Genomic DNA, 19,517 nt, shown 5'->3' with positions numbered 1-19,517 from the left:
AAAGGCGAATTTCACACCGCCTTAGTCTTGAATAGTGCTTGATCACACTTCAACAATACCCCAGCAGGTAGCGTGCACCTCTGCACAAGATGGCGAATAGAGCATGCCTCATTACCAGTCGACCACTTGGATACACTGCTACGGTCAATTAGGTGTGAGGGCTACCACGAGGCGAACCGGACGACACATCGGTGGATTCTCAATTGATGGTCATTATTACCACTCTAGGCCATCATCCATGTTAAACATAATGATCACAAGCAGTCTAACACAGGGCTTTGGATACCGACCCTGCAGTCATCAAACAAAACGTTTGTGCTTTCTAATTATCTGAATCTGTTGTTTCCAACAAACATTTGTTCAGAGAGCCTTCATTTTATTACCACTAATCTTGCTATTCTGAAAGGGTAAATTCTCAAATTAATTTATAATAAGCAATAAACCAAACACCATGGCGCAAGAGCCCCAAATGGCCTTGGCTTACCGAGCGCCCGCTGCTCTGACCGAATACCTGCAGATTACGAGGTGTCACGTGGTCGATACGACGAATCTTAGATTTCTAGACTGAGCCCGCTACCTCACCATCAGAAAGCTTTTTAATTGTGATCACGTAGGCCGAGTGGATCTCGAACTAGCCCTCAGATCCAGGTAAAAGACTCTGACCTGGGAGAAAATCAGACCCGCGGCCTCCAGGTGAGAATCAGGCAAGCAACTCCTTCACCACAGGGCCTGACTATTACAATGATAATCATGATAATAATAATAATTGTGGAATACAAGGGCAGTAGAGGGGAAGAATGTGCAGTGTCCGGGCGACTGAACAAACGACCAGACAAGAACTTTAAATTTTTAACATATTCCCAAAAATTTATCTTTCCTTTCCTTTCCTTATTTCATTATTCTTCTCAAAGCAAACAACAACAGAAATAAATAAGTAATGACCATAAGAATAAATGTATAGAAGGGATATTACAAAATATGGTTTAGAGCTTAATCATTAAGAGAGGAGAAGGGGCTCCAATTTCACAAGCCTAACTAGTCTTAAAAACATACTTGGTTTGGTCAAGACGTAAGAGCTAGAATATCCAATTATAAATGGTTTCCTTGAGGAGGATATCGGACCTTCAAGTTTGTTATACAATGGCCTCACGGGCCTAGAACTCACATCTAGGTACTTTTACACTTGAAGCTTATTAGATTTTACACCACTTGACAATCGCTGCCCTTAATTCAGAGGATTACATCACACAGCATAGGGTACGAACATACCGAAGATGCATCGCAGCTCGCGGTCGCGGTCGAGGTTTACGTCGCGGTCGATGGAGGGTGAACATACCGGGGAGGTTTACCTTTCAGTGTTCTGAGATGTGTTTACAGTGAGTGGACGTAATGTTTAGATCTCCGCGTTCAAGTTAAAGATAATTTATCCTCTACTGCTGAGCTTTTACAATTATAGAGTATATATTTAAATGACAGTGGAGATAGTGATTCATTGTGCATAAGCACACGATGGTGGCTACTTTCAAATTAGTCAGCCCGCCAGTGGAATGCTCATCCTATAAATCAAAGAAGGCAGGCGCTGAAGAACTGAAACATCACCCGGACAGATACCATTCATACATGAGAATGTCCCTTGAGACGTTCCAATACATATACAACAATGTGGAATCGAAAATTGATACTGAGAAGTACAAGAACTACCACACGAATACAAAAGCGGGCTCTGTGGACACCTGGATCAAGGGCACAGTAGAACGGGGGGATATATCACGTGATCTCAATCCGGACAAGCCAATCAGGAGCAAGCTACATCGATGCCTCCCGTTCTACAGCGATGGAAGCACAAACTTTCTTGTCATCGCGCTAGACCTCCTGGTAAATCGCGATGGTGAGTGGAAGCGAGCATCTTTGACATGAACTGTTCCATTTAAAACTGTGTGTTTGTGTTACCAGGAGGTGACATCGAGGCATCGACCGCGATGTAAACCGCGACCGCGAGCTGCGATGCATCTTCGGTATGTTCGTACCCATACGGATCAGAAGTATCCAGGAAGAAAAACCGGTGCCAAAGCAGTTACTAGACGGACAAGAAGGAGAAAAAACTAAAGTTTAATATAAAGTCCGACAAAAAAGTAGAATGGGTTGCTGAACTGCTTAAGCAATCCCGTGACGTAACTTGCCATAAAACCTAATGGGGCAGAAAGCCCGGTGACACATACATACCACGTTGGTATGAAAACAAATGAGAAAATCAGCAAACCTTAGCCCCCAAAAAGCAAAGTGAGGAAGGGAAACTGGGGTCCACACTCCTGCATCTTTTATTGGTTACATGATACCCACTAGGGTGGTTACACTTCGTCCACAGACAGCATAGAAACCTATATATTACTAAACTAACTGAATTTAAGAAAACCTACATTTAAAGTCAAGGTAAACGCGTCCTACCCTAACCGTTACACTCTAGAGGGGAACGATGGTATCTTCCTGTCACCACACGCAAGTAAGTTTGCATGTTAGAGAAAAATTCTTGCCACCTGTCTTACATGCTGCCCCAGCTCGTGGGTAGCCTCCTGTGAGGAGAACCTCACTTGTCACTGCACTCAACAAGATCTAGATAGATCCATAAGGTCCAAGATTTTCAGTAGTTATAGGGGCTAGCTTGGTGATAACTGGTTAGTTTAATTTGAGCTGACAGTTGTGGCAAATTATAATCAGATGAATTAAATTATCGAGTGCCGACCCTCTTACAGGGAAAATTGTCAACTAAGTAGAACAAAATCCAAGCCCCTAGGTGGCAATCCAAAATAAAGGTAGTTATATCTGTTGATAAATAAGAAAATCAAATACAGTTCGGAAGGTTGAGTCTGTCTCTGAGAGACTACACTGCCCTCAGGTGTTTAAAGTATTGCCTACCGCTAGTGAGAGGCCGCACTGATGATTTAATAATAATAATAATAATAATAATAATAATAATAATAATAATAATAATAATAGTAATAATAATAATCACCAATATTATCATCAATGTACCTATTAAGATTAAGTTGCAGGTATTTCTTCATACCCGTCAGTAAACTAGAACTAATTACATTTCACATACTTTTAATTAAATTAAGAAAACAGCCACAATTAATCCAGATCATTCTGAAAGTAAAACGGGAAAAAATTAGTGACAAAACTAAGAAGTGCCTACCTTTTTTCCACTTTCACTATAGGTCCACTCCTTACCTGCGACATTGGCTCATATTTTCTGGGATTTATTCTCAGTGTACAAGCATCCCGGTTACAAATCAATGTTGCTGTGGATGTGAAAATCATTCATTTCAGACAACTCAGAGCTATTTATGACTTTGCGGTACTCAATTACACGAAGTGCTGTCTCACTTTCTTAGGGAGGTTTCTCACCTCCTCCGTTCTCTGGCATTTCTTAATTTGCTTCATTTTTGGTACCTTCATTTCATGATCATCTGGCATCTTTCTACGACTGGTTAACCTACTTTTACTCAATCAGATTGGTCTAGTTCTTGCTTTATATTCCTATCTATTTGCTTGCCTGCCTGTGTTTCTTCAAATAAGTCAATAGTTTCCATGTTACGTCACGTTTAGTATTCGAGATCCTGCCGACATTCGTTCGTTGGTATATTGGATTTTGTAATGCAATACATGCACAAAGATGGCAGCACGGTGCTCTCTTGATTAAAGATGGCTGCTTGTCAAAAAAGCACATGGAATTTTTTAAATTGCCCGCAGTGCCGTAAAGAGGGCAGCACTGAGGTTAGCGATGCAAGATGGCGGATGACAGCTGTCAAAAAGCACGTGGAAATTGCACGCCACCACGTGCCTATAAGGTTTAGTGCCGTTAAGATGGCAGCACTGAGGTTAGCGATGCAAGATGGCGGATGACGGCTGTCAAAAAAGCACGTGGGTATATTTACAAATTCAAATCTCGCGCCAAAATTAAAAATTTCCCGCGGGAGGAGGAGGGCTCTGGGGAGGGTCTGAGGAGGAGGAGGCCGCAGAACTGTCTACTTATACTACTTTCGTCTTGTGTTTCGTTTAATTTTTTACGAATATGTTCGAATACCTATATATAACAAGATAAGTGATAGAATAAGTATACATAGAGCATATTATCGAAATAATTTGAAGGCTAACCAGGGCTGAATAGCTTGGACTGTAGAGCTGGTTTTCTAATCCCAGCTCAGTCCGGTGGTATTTCAAGATGGTCAAATACATCAGCCTCGTGTCGGTAAGTTTACTGGCACGTTAAAGAACTTCTCCTGCCAATTCCGGCATCTCGGTGTCTCCCAAAAAGGGCAAAAGTAGTTAGTGGGACGTTAAATCAATAACGTTATTATTTGTGATGGTGCGGACTGAATTTGGCTTGTTAATAAAATGTTTCGTGTATTCGCAGATGCCCAGAAAATTATGTGTTCTCATGTATCGTAACAACTATAGCATTAAAATGTGTTTTGTTACCCCGTTTAGTTTTCTTCAGGCGAGGAATTAAAACAAAAATGGATTTGTCATTTTAAACGGGATAATTGGGAACCTGGGAAGGATTCAGTCGTATGCATAAAACATGGCACACACGAAAGTTTTTCAACAGGGGATAAAATTTGTGATAGTAAAGTCAACGTAACTATACTATCACCTAAACCTAATGAGCTTCTCCCTGATGCAAATCCAATTATTTTCCCAAATTTGCCAAAATATTTATCATCGAAAAGTGTTAAAAGAAAAGCTCCTGAAGGTAGGAGCCTGGAAGTATAGAGTAGGGTAAACAAGAAGATGGATGATATGCCAAATGTAACACATTTACTCAAAATTCACCATGATGTGAATGTCACTGTACATGTTAAGTTATCAGGTGTTGGTAAAAGAAATGACATGTTTTTTGCTAGTTGTTTTTATGTCGCACCGGCACAGATAGGTCTTATGGCGACGATGGGACAGGAAAGAGCTAGGAGTGGGAAGGGAGCGGCCGTGGCCTTAATTAAGTTACAGCCCCAGCATTTGCCTGGTGTGAAAATGCGAAACAATGGAAAACTATCTTCAGGGCTGCCGACAGTGGGGTTCGAACCCACTATCTCCCGAATACTGGATACTGGCCGCACTTAAGCGACTGCAGCTATCGAGCTCGGTAATTACATGTTTAGCAAATGGTAAAATATCAAAGTGGTCTCAACTAAATGCATGTTTATTAAATTATATGCGAACCACTTCTTGTAGCGTCAGTGTTAAATGTGTACAAATAAATCTATTAAAATCTATTAAAATGCTTCAAAATCTGATAGAGTATCGTGAGGTAAACAGTGAAAGCACACTCTTTGTCTTGCTTCATATGTTTAAGGGAACAATTCGAACTTTGCATTAAAAGGGCCGGGTTGAGTGGCTTAGACGGTTGAGGCGCTGGGCTTCTGACCCCAACGTGGCAGGTTCGATCCTGGCTCAGTCCGGTAGTATTTGAAGGTCTCAAATACGTCAGCCTTGTGTCAGTAGATTTACGTGCACTTAAAAGAACTCCTGAGGGGCTAAATTCCAGCACCTTGGCGTCTCCAAAAACCGTAAAGGTATGTAGTTAGTGTGACGTAAACAAAATAACGTTATTATTATTATTATTATTATTATTATTATTATTATTATTATTATTATTATTATTATTATTATTATTATTATTATTATTTGCAGTAAAAGGAAAACGAGTTAGGCCCTACTCAAGAAGTTTCCTTTGGAACTGTGAAAGCAAATTATTTACTGTCAAGGAACCTTCAAAGTGATAACTTAGAAATAAGGTTGAGTCAGTACTCATAGCTTATTGGTTGTGCCTACAACGTTACTGCACCTCAAGTCCTAGAAAGTGAGATGGAAATTAAGGTTAAGGGTGTTCTAGGATTGCGGTGGTGGTGGTTATGGTATGGAAAAGTGAGGTTTGGCTGTAGCCAATTAGAAATGTCTGATTCCATCAAGACAGATGTTATTGGGCTCAATATGGAAATAATAGACAAGTTAGACTCACATTTATAATGCGATTATTTTGGTGGGTATTTTGAGATGTCAGGGGTAATATGCTGTACATTTCTGGGTATAAAATAAGGACAATATCCGGAAGGATAAGCTGTGACACTTGTATAGGTCTCCTGCAGAGTAATGAAACAGGTGATCCCTATTTTGAAGAACTTCAGAGAGGTGGGTTAGGGGTGTCATCACATTGTATTGTGTATGTCTGCAGAACGGTGGTATACAAAGGCCATCTAGGTGGTGAAAATTATAAAGAATTTCTATTTTCTCTATCCTGAGCTGCTTTAAGAAGAGATGACAATCAACAGTTCTAGTTTGAACGCCGTCATTGTGGGCGTGACAATAATGGTGCGATAGATTGTTTATTGTCTACATTTTCCTATGTCATGTTAAATAAGTGCTGAAAGCAGATGAAGAACACGAGTTATGTCAGCAGTGAGGATAAAAACACTAAGCGGAGGATGCTGTCAACGCACCACAATAATCGAGCTGGTGAGTACCGTTCTCAAAGTGTTTTACTGATCTGTGTTTTTCATAGTACCATTTTATGAAGAATGTGCATTTATCAAAATAATCGTGTTGGTCTAAATGTAGTGAATATGGGTGAAGTCATTCGAAATTGAACACGCCCCCTTTTCTCTCGGCCTCCACTTGACAGATAGATACAGCGTTGCCAAGCGTACCTTCCGGCTTTAACTGTAGATGGCTCTAGTTCATTTCAAATGGGAGGAAATTTCGTTATCAACCCAAATTAACATCACCTTGTCTTGTGTTGACTTTGGAACGGTTTTGCAGACTTAGCCTTTGTGTATTCTTATTGACTTACGGCATATGTACATGTAATGTATTTTCATCCGTGTATTATTACGGCGTAGTTTCTCTTTAGTCCGACAAGTAATAGCAAATTTCAAGGAGGGAGATGAATTATTATTTAACTGAGTGATGGTGAGAGAGAGTGTGTGTTTCCTTAATTCCTCATTAAGCTTCAAAACAGACTTAATTATATATATTATATATCTCTTGATTGACCATTTATTTTTGTTTACTTGGGTAAGGGAACCTTCTTTTTTTTTTTTTTTCTAACAATTTGCTTTACGTCGCAACGACACAGATAGGTCTTACGGCGACGATGGGACAGGAAAGAGCTAGGAGTGGAAAGGAAGCGTCCGTTGCCTTAATTAAGCTACAGCCCCAGCATTTGGCTGGTTTGAAAATGGGAAACCACGGAAAACCATCTTCAGGGCTACCGACAGTGGGGTTCGAACACACTATTTCCCGAATACTGGTAAGGGAACCTCTAAGGTTATTACATTGAGGTTTGCTGATGATTATGTGTACTGATTTCACTTTGTAATTAATCAAGTTGGCAATAGTGATGCTCCATTTAAGAACAGAGAATAGGGCGGAGATATTAGCCTTTTAGTGTACAACCTTTCGTTGCAAGTACTATAGCAACGGGTGCAACATGTATGCTCATGTCGCCACTACTTTCTTGCAGCTCTCATAAATCCGTGTCCTTGTTCCGAGGCCGCGCAGCTCTTTTCATGGACACCCCCAATGGAGGTTAGCTGCATGTACCACTTACAAGCCTTCCTGCAAATCTTAAATTTCTAGTAGCACCGGTAATCGAACCTGGGCTTCCGAGGATTGTTGATGTGAAAAGTGTAACCCATGGCTAGAGTCCTGCATGGATGCGGATATCCGCTGTTTTATCCGCGGTTATCAGTGAAGTTAGTGTGTTGGCGTATACAAACTCTATGGCAGTGCGGATAATTTTGTCGATAATTTCTAACTCATGATGTTTATTGGTTTTCACTCAGGTATACTCTTGTTTTTGCTAGTGGTTAGGTGACTCTTGACACTGGTATAGGATAATAGTGATATATTGAACCGTTCTGTTCATGATCGAAGAACATTGATATACTGATAATTATGGTAATCATATGAGACCACAAATAAAGGACATTAGATGGCATTTTATTACGCAATAGTACCTAACATTGCGCGCTTTTTAAGAGAACTTAGCGTCAGAAGCGAGCTGAAGTTCCCGGAATGATCATTAGAATTTATTAACCCAAGCGAGCCACTCAACTTACAGCGTGGGACGCGAGCAACTTCATGAGAAACCGCGGGAAGTTTGTGTTGGAGGGAAATGAATTTATTCGATATCTCCGACCACAAGAGGAATATAGAACATTGGATGTAATAATTGCAATGAGCATATTTTTCTGCAAATTTTAATATGCTACAAGACACTAGTTGTAATCACAATGAAGAAATGAACAATTATTCTAAGCACCGTGGGAAAATTTTCATCTCCGCGGGCACGCTTACAAGGGCCCACACACGACGAGCTCTTTAGCGTGGGTTCACGATCGTTAATATATACAGCCGGGGAGTGAGCGAGCCTCATTCTCTTTGTGTATCGCTGTCAGGAAGGTGTCTGTTGCGCGGCGACTCAGCGAAGGGAAGATTACCATTGTCTACGAGCATCGTAGTTAGAGTCTACATTGCCCTAGTGACTTGTAAGTAACAACCATTTGTGATATAGATAAGAACTTGTACAGCGAATAATTGAACTGATTTTCTTTAGAAAACATTTCTTTGCTGGTAATTTGTTCACGCAAAGTCGCATAGTATGATCTGATGCTAATATTGTTCTAAACTAATGTTACATGCTCGTGTAGGTTCGGAGAGTCGGTGTTAATTAATTTCGGTCAGAATTAAAGTCGGCCAAGTACAAATTAAATTGCTTCTGAGAATTGTGTGACTGTTTCATAAAGAAAGAGCTAAGACGAGTCAAGATATTACGCGATTAAAATAAAGGCAGGAGGGGAGACCTAGGCATCGAAGTAAGAACACATTGTAATATGGTTTTCCTTACAGTTCCTCTTACGTCACGTGTGTACCGGACAATGCCCATCCATCGCGCTGAGGCAGTAATTTCGAGTGGAGCAACAGAACATCCTTCACGGCATCGAGATACAAGCGTGGACCACCAGCAACGTCCAGTCAATACACCGACCAAATCGAGGAGGCGGCAATCTACTCACCTGAACGAGTTGCAGTTGAACGTAGCAGCAGACCAGGATGTCATCAGTCACCCAAACCCGACTGCTGTTGCCTGCCCACAACGTTAACATGATGGCTTAAATTAGCATGTCCGTAGGAGAACTGTTCAGATGCTATCACAAGACACAGGTCAGACCACTCCATTTCTTAGCATGCAACAGGTAGCACAATGATAGGAACGTAACAAATAAACGTTGGCCTTCCGCCAACATGTAAATAGGAAGGGTGTCTGAGGGCACATGTATATAGAATTCATGCCCAGGACTCTATGCTTGTAGGATAGTTAATATTTGCATCTTGTTGTTTCCCATGTTATTTTGTTAGTGTTGTGACGTACCCACTCAGCCCACAGATGTGTGACAGTATTGTAACGTGGCGGGTCACTTTAATAGTAATATAAATAAATGATATCTCATTGTTTCTCAATGAACAATATCCCATGGACGCCAGCCTTCAAGCTAATGGCTTGAAAACGATAGTTGATAATTAATAATAATAATAACAATAATACGTCATGAGACTCAAAAATCTCCCAGGGGTAGGGTGACGGGACACTAACCATTAAGTACACTAACTTGGAATTTAAGGATCATTAATAATCATTTCATAAAATACAAATTAAAATAGCTATTTATTAGGATGAAAAACGTGACGTAACGGCGTATTAACGAAATCTGAACTTAGTGAAGCAAAAGAAAAATTGAATGAAATTAACTCTAAGAAAATGAACTGTTGCGCGAAGACTTGCAGTAACTTATGCCATAAGCTCACCATTTGTAGACTCTGTTGTCTTGAAGCCGATGATCGATGGATATCTCGTACCGGCTGCCTCATCTGTTGTTGGATTCCAGTCCTACTTATGCTTTTCCTACCTTTAACACTTCCTACTGTACTCCTTACATAAAGTCGTATTGAGTCCCAATTTTAAATGCAAAACCACCACGGGTTATGTTCATGGAGAGAATACACTTGTATTCTTCCGTATTACGGAACAGTAGCGTAACTAAATTCATAATAAAAGCTCTCCTCCCCTATACTAGTCAAAACCGGTCTCCCGTTGACTACCTCTCGTCATTGGGATAACAGGTCCCAACGAGAGTAACTTTTGAGTAGTATATACTCAGATGCGAAGTGAACTAAGTTAAAATCTTCTCCAATGTGCAGACGTAGAATCGTAGTAAGAGTGTCTTCCAACAGTGTCTCTGTGTCTTAGAGTAAGAAAAAGAATGTCCTCTCCAGCTCTTGTCTTCGAAGTATATAGGTTCAAAAGTCTCCCTCCATCAGCCATATCACATGGTCCAGTAAGGTTCGAGGTCTCATCCCTTCTATGTATTGCTGTGAAACCATCACGTTGCTTCATTACGTCCATTCAAATAGGCTAAACTTTCCCGCGAAATCAAAGCGTCAGGTAGCGAACTTCGAAAAGTCGGCGTTCATAATGTTTCAACTGTCTCTTCAGAAGGTGGAGAGGGTAAGGTCTCTCGTAACCTTGTTGACGTACATTTCCTGGAACTGGGCTGAAATTAGCCTGCTGACTCTGGTCACCTCACAACGGCTATAGGAAAATTTACTGCAAGCTATTAATATGAATGATGTTGAAGTACTTCACCCAATATGTGGTTCGTTCGGAATACATTATAGCCGCGATACAAAGAAATGAAATGATGTGAAATGGATGATTAAAACCCTATATATACATATTAATTTAAAAATGACCTATCAGTGATTAAATATATACTGTACCGGGAAATGATTAGGGATCTGGGCATAAGAATCTTTACATAGGGGTGGACGGCTCTTAAGGAGCAGGTACAGAGAGGCGTACGCAGAGCCAAATAATAGTTGGGCTTAAAGCTCAATTTATTCGTTATCATGTATTTATGGGCAATGTTTCCTACTGTATTATTTCTGCTCCTTTTCACGAAATATTTGTTTCGTTGGCAAATTATTTAAACATTAAAACAAGTTATTTTACAAAATTTTCGTAATGCAATGTTTGCCTGATTTAAAAAAACATGATATCCACAAAAGATTGCCTTTATCTTGAGGTTTTGAAAATAATTTGTTTTTACGTAAGTCACCATAAACTTACTGAAATGATTGTCTTTCACCAGAAGATCAAATTCCAAATTCCAAATAATGAATTGTTTCCCTACAGTCTTTTTAAATAATAAATTTCTCTTCTTTCCTAAAGTCTTTTTAAATAATAAATATCACTTGTTTCCTACAGTCTTTTTTAAATAATAAATTTCTCTTCTTTCCTAAACTCTTTTTAAATAATAAATATCACTTGTTTCCTACAGTCTTTTTAAATAATAAATATCACTTTAAAATCAGTACTCTTTCACTTTCAAAGTTTGTGAAGTTCTCCCTAAAAGTTTTTTATACGTATGAAAAATTTAACACTTCGAAAATAACGTAAACTAGAATTTAGTAAAAGTCTAGTTTCCAATGAGCATTGTAATAATTGTTCGTAAAGCCGCTAAACGAAGTCACTGATTTTACTATTCCACTTGGCAAGAAGAAAGTTTGTTTTGTGGAATTTTATGCACTTGTTTTGAAAGTGGTTTAAAATACACTTCATATCACCTGTTTTTACTGGAACTCAGGACTGGAATGTTGACAGCTGCTGGTCAGCGAACAGCAAGTGGTCACCATAGCCAGCCGGTGTCGTGAAGTCATCACCATAGCACCACGCTCCATATCCCATGCTGATACTGCAGTTCCATTCCCTTGTTGACACGTCCCAAGTCGACTCGAGATTCAGCTTGTATAGCGGCAGGTAGATAAGATAATTACGAGAAATAGGCTCTTGTCAGGATTTCGCGCGTCACTGTGTAATGTAGCGAACACGAGAAAGTTCAACTGACTGCGATTGATAGGTAGTGTCCCATTCAAAATAAGTCGTATTTGCACTTCATAAATGTATGCACGGTATTTTGTTATGTGCACTTGTTCACTGTTCTTAACACTAGCAGCAAAATTACGAAAGCTCATTTATTGGAATAACTGTTCAGAGGAAAAACACAGTTCTAATATAATCTTTGGTATGAATAAAAGGTATATTTACAACAGTAGAAGTGTTCTAAACACATGCATGTTTGTATGTTCAAACAGCTACAGTGTTTTGGAGAAGTCGTCTAATGCGGCACTGTCTTGTTCACCCGAGACGAATGCTTTAATGCTGTTTAGAGTTAACCACACTTGTATTAAATATCAATTAAACACTTTCGTTGCGTTACTTGCTTTAAAAGACTAAGTATTTATGTATTTCACTGGAAAATTGCGTTAATATGCACCCGATTTTAAATTATAAATGTTCCAAGTTAAAGATAAATCTGGTGTGAGTACAAGTTCTACACACTTGCTTTCGACTGAGTTGAAGTTCAAACACATTATACCACAGTTTAAGTTACTGTCACACATTCTCGAAATAGTCCTAGTAGTTCGTGAAAACTAAGTCCGTATTTTAATTTTCGAAAATTTGTAAGTCCAAAAGTAGCACTTTCAATACAAGTCTTTTGACGACAATTACGGCAGAGTTCTTACCGGCGAACCTCACTCGTAGAGGCTATGTTCGAACCTCGGCGTAGTCACTCGCGTACAACATCTTGTTGTTCCTTCAGCTGCGAGTTATGAACTGACTTACTTGGCGAATCCCTGTCCTTTTATACCATTCCTTTCCATGCCCTCACGCGCTGTACACATGATCGGCGCGTCATAGTAATGTCACTTCCTTGCGTGAAGCTCGGGACGTAGTTACTCGCTATCTCTCGAAAGTTCCAGCTGTGACTTTGTTTACTTCGCAGTACCTCACGCTGAAATAAATTATGTTCCAGACCGCTGGCGGTTCCTGGTACAATACATATTATCAATTAATTAGACAGTTCAATAATTTATCACATGCTGTGATGTTCCAAACATCACAGTGTCACAACTTGATACACATAATATTTCAATCTCTGGAGATTAGGGTCGTGTACTTTCATTTATCCAAGATTTACAGAGTCTCAAATGGTTATTGGCAGGACAAGCTGTTTAGAGACTAGCTAAATGTATGAAACATGGTAGACTATAGTTTTTATTGTGAGATGAAGAAAACATAAGATCTTCTATATTTCTTTAATGCACTCGGAATCGCGTACTGAATTGAGCGGGTCAAGAACTAAGAAGCCCATAAGAAATGAGGAATATGTTTGTTAGGCCCATAGTCAAGAAATAAGGCCCGTAATAGCATGATGAATGAAGGCCTAAGTTGTAATCTGAGAGTTCTGTAGGCCAGTAAGGGCACCAGTGTGGAGTTGAATAAAGGTGCCAGTTGTATTTGAGTTATAAGTAGAATAGAGTGTTGAATTTCGCACTATATGGAATAAATAGAGATGTGGTAATTACATGTGAATTATATAATTAAGAGAGCACCACGAGTTGTAGATCAATGGGCTAGAATGCGAGTGAGAGTCTTCACTTGGGTCTGTTTACTAGTTGTCACCCGAGCGAAATTTATGCTGCAAAAACATGGCCGCTCAGTTTATACAAAAGCCGAGACGTGTTAAAAAAGGTAGGTCGTTCTGACGCCATGACATGGGAGTCTGCGTTTGTGGAACAATACGGTTTCTCTCAAGGGAAGAAAAGAGCGTTGATCTATTTGTACTGCTGTTTGGAAGATACATTTATACACGACTAAATGTGTCATTTAAAGGTGTACGTAACTATTCATAATATGTCTGCACCGTGTAATTAATGTGTTTCTTATCATACTATAAGTTGTGTTGTCGCAGGATTCGGCATAGTCTCAAGTTCGATTCCCAGACGGTAGATTGTGTATTACATGTTTATTTGTAGAGCCTATATTAATCACGGGTCCTGTGGCATAGATTCACTTTAGGAATATATTATGTTGTTTGTAGATATGGTTTGGCCATTCGCAGACTTACAGTGTGATTTATTTTCTTTTGAGGGAGCCATTATGCTGGCTGTTGCAGTATCAATGGGATACGATGCTAGGAATCTCCTACACCACGCCAAAACTTCAGGCGGAGTGCCTCTTTACATCAATTTTTTTTGTATGACGACATTGTCAATTATGTAAATTTCACATATTAATTTTTGGTTTATATTCTATCTTCAATTATTATTGTATTAAAATATATCATTTAAGCGAACTTGCAGCTCATTTATAATTTCTTATTTGGCTTGAGTTAGTTTATATCCTGATCGTTCTATTCCTCCGCATTGATTTTTATTACGTTGACCCATTGACACCCAATTTTTCCCGGTGCTGCCTGAGTTATGCTGAGCTGAAGAAGATGATAGACGAGTTAGGTAAGCTATGTGTCAAAGGGATTCACCATGTGGTGAGTGTATTGTCCACTATAATGTACTTGGTCATATTTCAGCATTTGCTTGACGTTGACTAAGGCACTATAGGGCACAATATAAAGAGCCTTGGGACCATAAAGCCGTAAATCTGACTTAAGCCTAACAGGCTCCTGCGCGCAATTAATGAAAGGAAGGAACAAAAGTCAATACGTCGATAGTTGTCGCAAGAGAAATTTCCTCACAAACCTGTGACTGTAGGGTTTCTGGTGCTAGGTGCCTGGCCTATTGTATTATATTAAGAGATGTATCCATTTCAATACCTTGGGTGCAATAGGCCTATACTGTAGTTATATATTTACAATATACGCGGGTAACCATTTTGCGGATGCGGATAACCATTCGCGGATGCGGATGCGGGCGCGGATGAAGGAAGTGCGGATGCGGAGCGGGTGCGGATATTATTTTTTACTTTCGCGCAGGGCTCTACCCATTACACAGAGGTTCATAAATTGGCGTGTGATGCAGTGGATTTGTTGACTGCATGAATCTGATTGATGTCTGGCTGAAGAGGTACATGCGGCTCACCTTCCTTGGATCTGGGCCTGAAAAGAGCTACATCATATCGAGGAACGAAGTATACGAATCTATTTTACTGTCGCACCCAGAAGGTAAACTGGCTGACAGTGCGTAACCGAGAACATTGGTAACTAAGCGCCAAGGAAAATTCACTGAAACATGACATTGTGGTCGTACGAGTATTGTTGAAATATTGCCTGGAAACTACATATACATTCATTTATTGAATTTTAAGTATATCTGTTAGTAAGTTAGTCAACTGCTAATCTCTGGTACGGCCAGGAACTGAACCCGGAATACCATTCGTTTGTAATAAATATTTAGGACTTTCTTGATTTCTGTAGCCATCTCGTGAACGTGTCAATGTATCAAGTTAATAACATAATAATATTTATAAAATCGTTATGAATGTTTTATTTGTATAAAGGAATGTATTTCAACGTTGAGAAAAGTAGAATTTAATGTTAAGATAATTAACCTGTCCAATTATAATCTCTTAAAATCAATACTAATTTAAAATCTAATTACCCTCTTCATTATCGATCCATTGCTGTATAAAGATCATGAATAAAGGACAATTTTCCGTACGTTGTAGATAAGGACGAGCTATGGTCCTCAGGGTTCTTGAGCAAGGGGTTACAATGTGGCTAGGTAAATTTTCAGCGTCGAGACCCTTGAAAATTCTTTCTCTCAGAATAGCATTCCCTTATTCATGTTCACTTGTATCCTTGCAAAAAGGAAGTATTGTATGTGGTACAATGGGTTTCAGTTTCTTAAGTTAATGTGAATTTTTATGATATAGTATGATTGTTGTCTGTAATAGTTGTCATTATTTAATTTGCATTAAATAACAAAGCAACAAAGGCCTAAATTGGCTATTGAAGAAACAAAAAATTTAGAAGGAAGTTATTATTTAGATTTTTTATTAAATGTTATGTGGGTATGCACTTACCGTACAGAATTTCTTTAAGTCAATAAACAATTAATCGACAAAGCAAGCAAGGGAGCGAGCATTCAGGGAAGCTTGTAGCTTGACGTCATCATAGCCTCCTTACGTCTGGCTTTACGCAGAATCTAAGCCACTAGGACGTGGCATTTCATTTTAAAAATACCTCCCCCGTTAGCTGGAATTCGAATCCCCGCCGTCTTGGTGCGAACTGACAATATCACTCGATTCTCACGCTACCATGGGTTCATAGTTTGAGGTATAGACGGAGTCAGTTTAAAATGTGGATACTTTTGTAGTTGGTTGTTGCAGCTAATAAGCTGCAAATTTCAGACCCTAGAATTAGGAGGAGCCCTAGGCCAAATCTGATGAAATGGATCTAAGGCTCCTTCTAATTCTGGCATCTTCAATTAATATGTTACAAGTCTGAAAACTCTGAAAGAGATTGATTTGTCCGTGAGGACTTAGATTGATATTTGTATGCTCATAGGAATATTTCAATGTTTTCCCGAAGAGAATGGAGGAAACATCAAATATTATACCACACAAAGAATTTCACCAAGATTTTCTGCAAGCACATTTCGAATCGTGGACCACACTCAAACAAACCGATTGGCTTTGATTCAAGTTATGAACCAAATGAAGTACATTTGTGCTCAAGTGAGTAGCTGAAAGCAGTATTCTTGAAGTGCGGAACGAACAATTACTGTCAGAGCGAGTTATGCACTCGAGACAGGCGGGGGCTAAGGAGACAATTAACATGCACTCAAACAAGACCGATAACACATATGTGTGTGAGCCATATAACAAGTGGTTGAAGAGGGGATGGAGCACTTCAGCTACAAGACTAATAAAGGACACATTTCCTCAGATGTTCAAGTATTGCCTGTAGACAAGAGACAACGGTCCGGTGTTAGAGTCGAGAGTGGGTAAGATCAAACCTGCTTCTAAATAGAGCTTCACAATTCTGCGGGTGATGAGCTGATAAAATACCCGTATCACGGGCATGCTCACTTTATCATTACTCCATCAACCAGATCATCAGTCCAACTCTATAGTATTCGTATAGTATTCGTAACGGGTACTAAAAGCAACAAGCAACATGAGTTATACAGCCACTGACGGAATTGTTAATAATCAATTTCTGTTACCGAAGGTACTGTATTGCCATTTATTCTTCCATTTGCGCTGCACCAGGCACTGGCTTTTTTAGATTGTTTACAGATAAATTGATATAATTAATGGAAGTTCAACAGGAAGTATGACCCATCAATCACTTACAATTGATCTGAATTTAGGGCTGTCACCAAGTGGCAGATTGCTTATCGGTTACTAACTTAGTCTTTTGCAAAATAAAGGTCTGACGCCGTGGTTAGCCGGTTCGAGTGTCGTTGGACGAAAAAATAATTATGATAATGTTGCTACATTTACGTCCCAGTAACTATGTTTCTGTTTTAAGGAGACACCGAGGTGCCGGAATGTAGTCCCCCAGGAGTTATTTTCAGTGCCAGTGAATCCACTGACACGAAGCTGACGTATTTGAGCACCATCAAACATCAAGCGGACTGAGCCAGGATCGAGCCTGCCAAGTTGGAGTCGGAAGACCAGCACCTCAACCGTCTGAACCACTTGCCTGGATGTAAAAAAATGTCACCATCAGAATGTAGGACAGCAGGGTAGGAAAGTTGGTGGTATACAATTTGTAATCACTAGATTGCGTGCCAAAAGACTGGATTCAAATCCAAACCTGTTCGCATTGTTCAAATGGAGTGACGAAATATGATGCTGTTGATGGTGATTCGTCCGTCGGATGACGACGTAAAGCTTTTGACAGACCCCTTCGTGTTATTCGAGAGGAGTAGGCTACGTGCCGGCACAGGGTTTCACCCTCTCCCTACCTCATTATCATAATCTCACATCCAGAAGCGCAGGCCACCCATGGGTGTCAGGTAGAAAGTCCTGCACCAGGCGAGCCGAACACGTCCTCGGACACTCCCGGCACTAATAGGACACGATAAGTAAGTAGGCGTAAGTCATAAATAATTTCAGAGAATTAGGAAAGTTATTGAACATCTCCCTTGGTAATTATTCCAATCCCTAACTTCTCGTCCTATAAACGAATATTTGCCCCAATTTGTTGTCTTGAATTCTATCTTCATACTGTAATCTGTCCTACTTTTAAGAGCACCACTCAAATTTATTGGTCTACTGATACCATTCTACGCCATCTCTCCATTGACAGCTCGGAACATCCCGCTTAGTCGAGCAGCTCGTCTTCTTATTTCTAAGTCTTCCCAGACGAAGATTTGCAACATTTTCGTTAAGATACTCGTGTGTTTTGTTACAAAATATTATCGATTGTTTTCTGAAAGGGTTTCAAGCTTAACCTCGGAGTCCCCGGTACAGCGTAATTAGATTCTGAAACAAATTTAGTTATGACTGGCTGTTGTGCCTGTGCTTCGCTACGGAATCCTACACTGTATTCAGAATTCTAGATTAAATACTCTATGCGCTGTGAGTAAGATTATATTAAATTGCATAGTTCTTAAAGTTACAAGAAAAGCGACGGAAAAGTCACCATACGTCTTTTCTCATGTGAAGACTGGGTTAGGGAATTATAATGGCAGGTCCTCTTGCCTACTATCAGTCACAATGAACTTGGGGAGTTATCATTACGATGGCAGGACCACTTCCTACTGCCAGTCAGTCGAGTTGGACAGTTTGATGATAATGGGGCTCACTCTCCACCTGTCTTTTTGCATCCTCAGAAAGACTGTCTTTGTGGTTTTCCCAACTGAAATCATCATAGGTCATTACAATGAAGTCAGTAGGAATGTCGCGATTACAAGCAGTATTATCATATGAAATACTCAATCAAATAGAAAACCGCACATTTTCTCATTTTTAACGAAGTTCCCGACCTGGAATGTTCAGGCCGCAGACGGCTATGAACACTCCTCTGCCATTATTCCTTTAAGGTGTACACTGCTCTTTCCAATCAGCGCCGCAGAGTAGGGATCAAATGCGTAGAATACTATGAGAAACCAGTGTCGCGCAGTAAAAACCATATAAAGTGGGGAGTAATAGAAACGAGCCCAATGGCATCGCTGCTCGCTTCCCACTAAGGTAGTCCGGGTTTGATTCCAGGCCAATACGTGTGGGATTTACGAAATGAAATGCCACGTCCTATGGGTCGGATTCCACGTAAAAATGGGGGTCCTGTGGCTTATGATCCCAAAAGTAAAAGTCACGAAAAACTCTAAGCGTATTTACTTTTTAATAGAAAAACATTAAAACAACGACAAAGCGTATATGTACCTTTTAGAGAATACCTCTCTGGACCAGATTGGCCGTGAGAAATGGTTTTTAATGTTACAGCAGTGTTCGAAAACACAATTGGCGGTAATACATGCTCGGCACCTTCGGAGAAAATTCTCTTGAACCCGCCTCAGTACCTTGCTGTTTTGACTGATGTCCTGAGCAGCTTCCAAGACACATTCCCGGAACTCTTTCAGAGTTTACACTTCTCTGCAATGAACCTTAGATTTCATGAACCCCCCCAAAAAAGTGACCTAAGGGGTTT

The sequence above is a fragment of the Anabrus simplex genome, chromosome 2, assembly GCF_040414725.1.
Source record: "Anabrus simplex isolate iqAnaSimp1 chromosome 2, ASM4041472v1, whole genome shotgun sequence".
NCBI classification, from domain to species: Eukaryota; Metazoa; Arthropoda; class Insecta; order Orthoptera; family Tettigoniidae; genus Anabrus; species Anabrus simplex.
Note: the sequence above shows the minus strand (reverse complement) of the source record.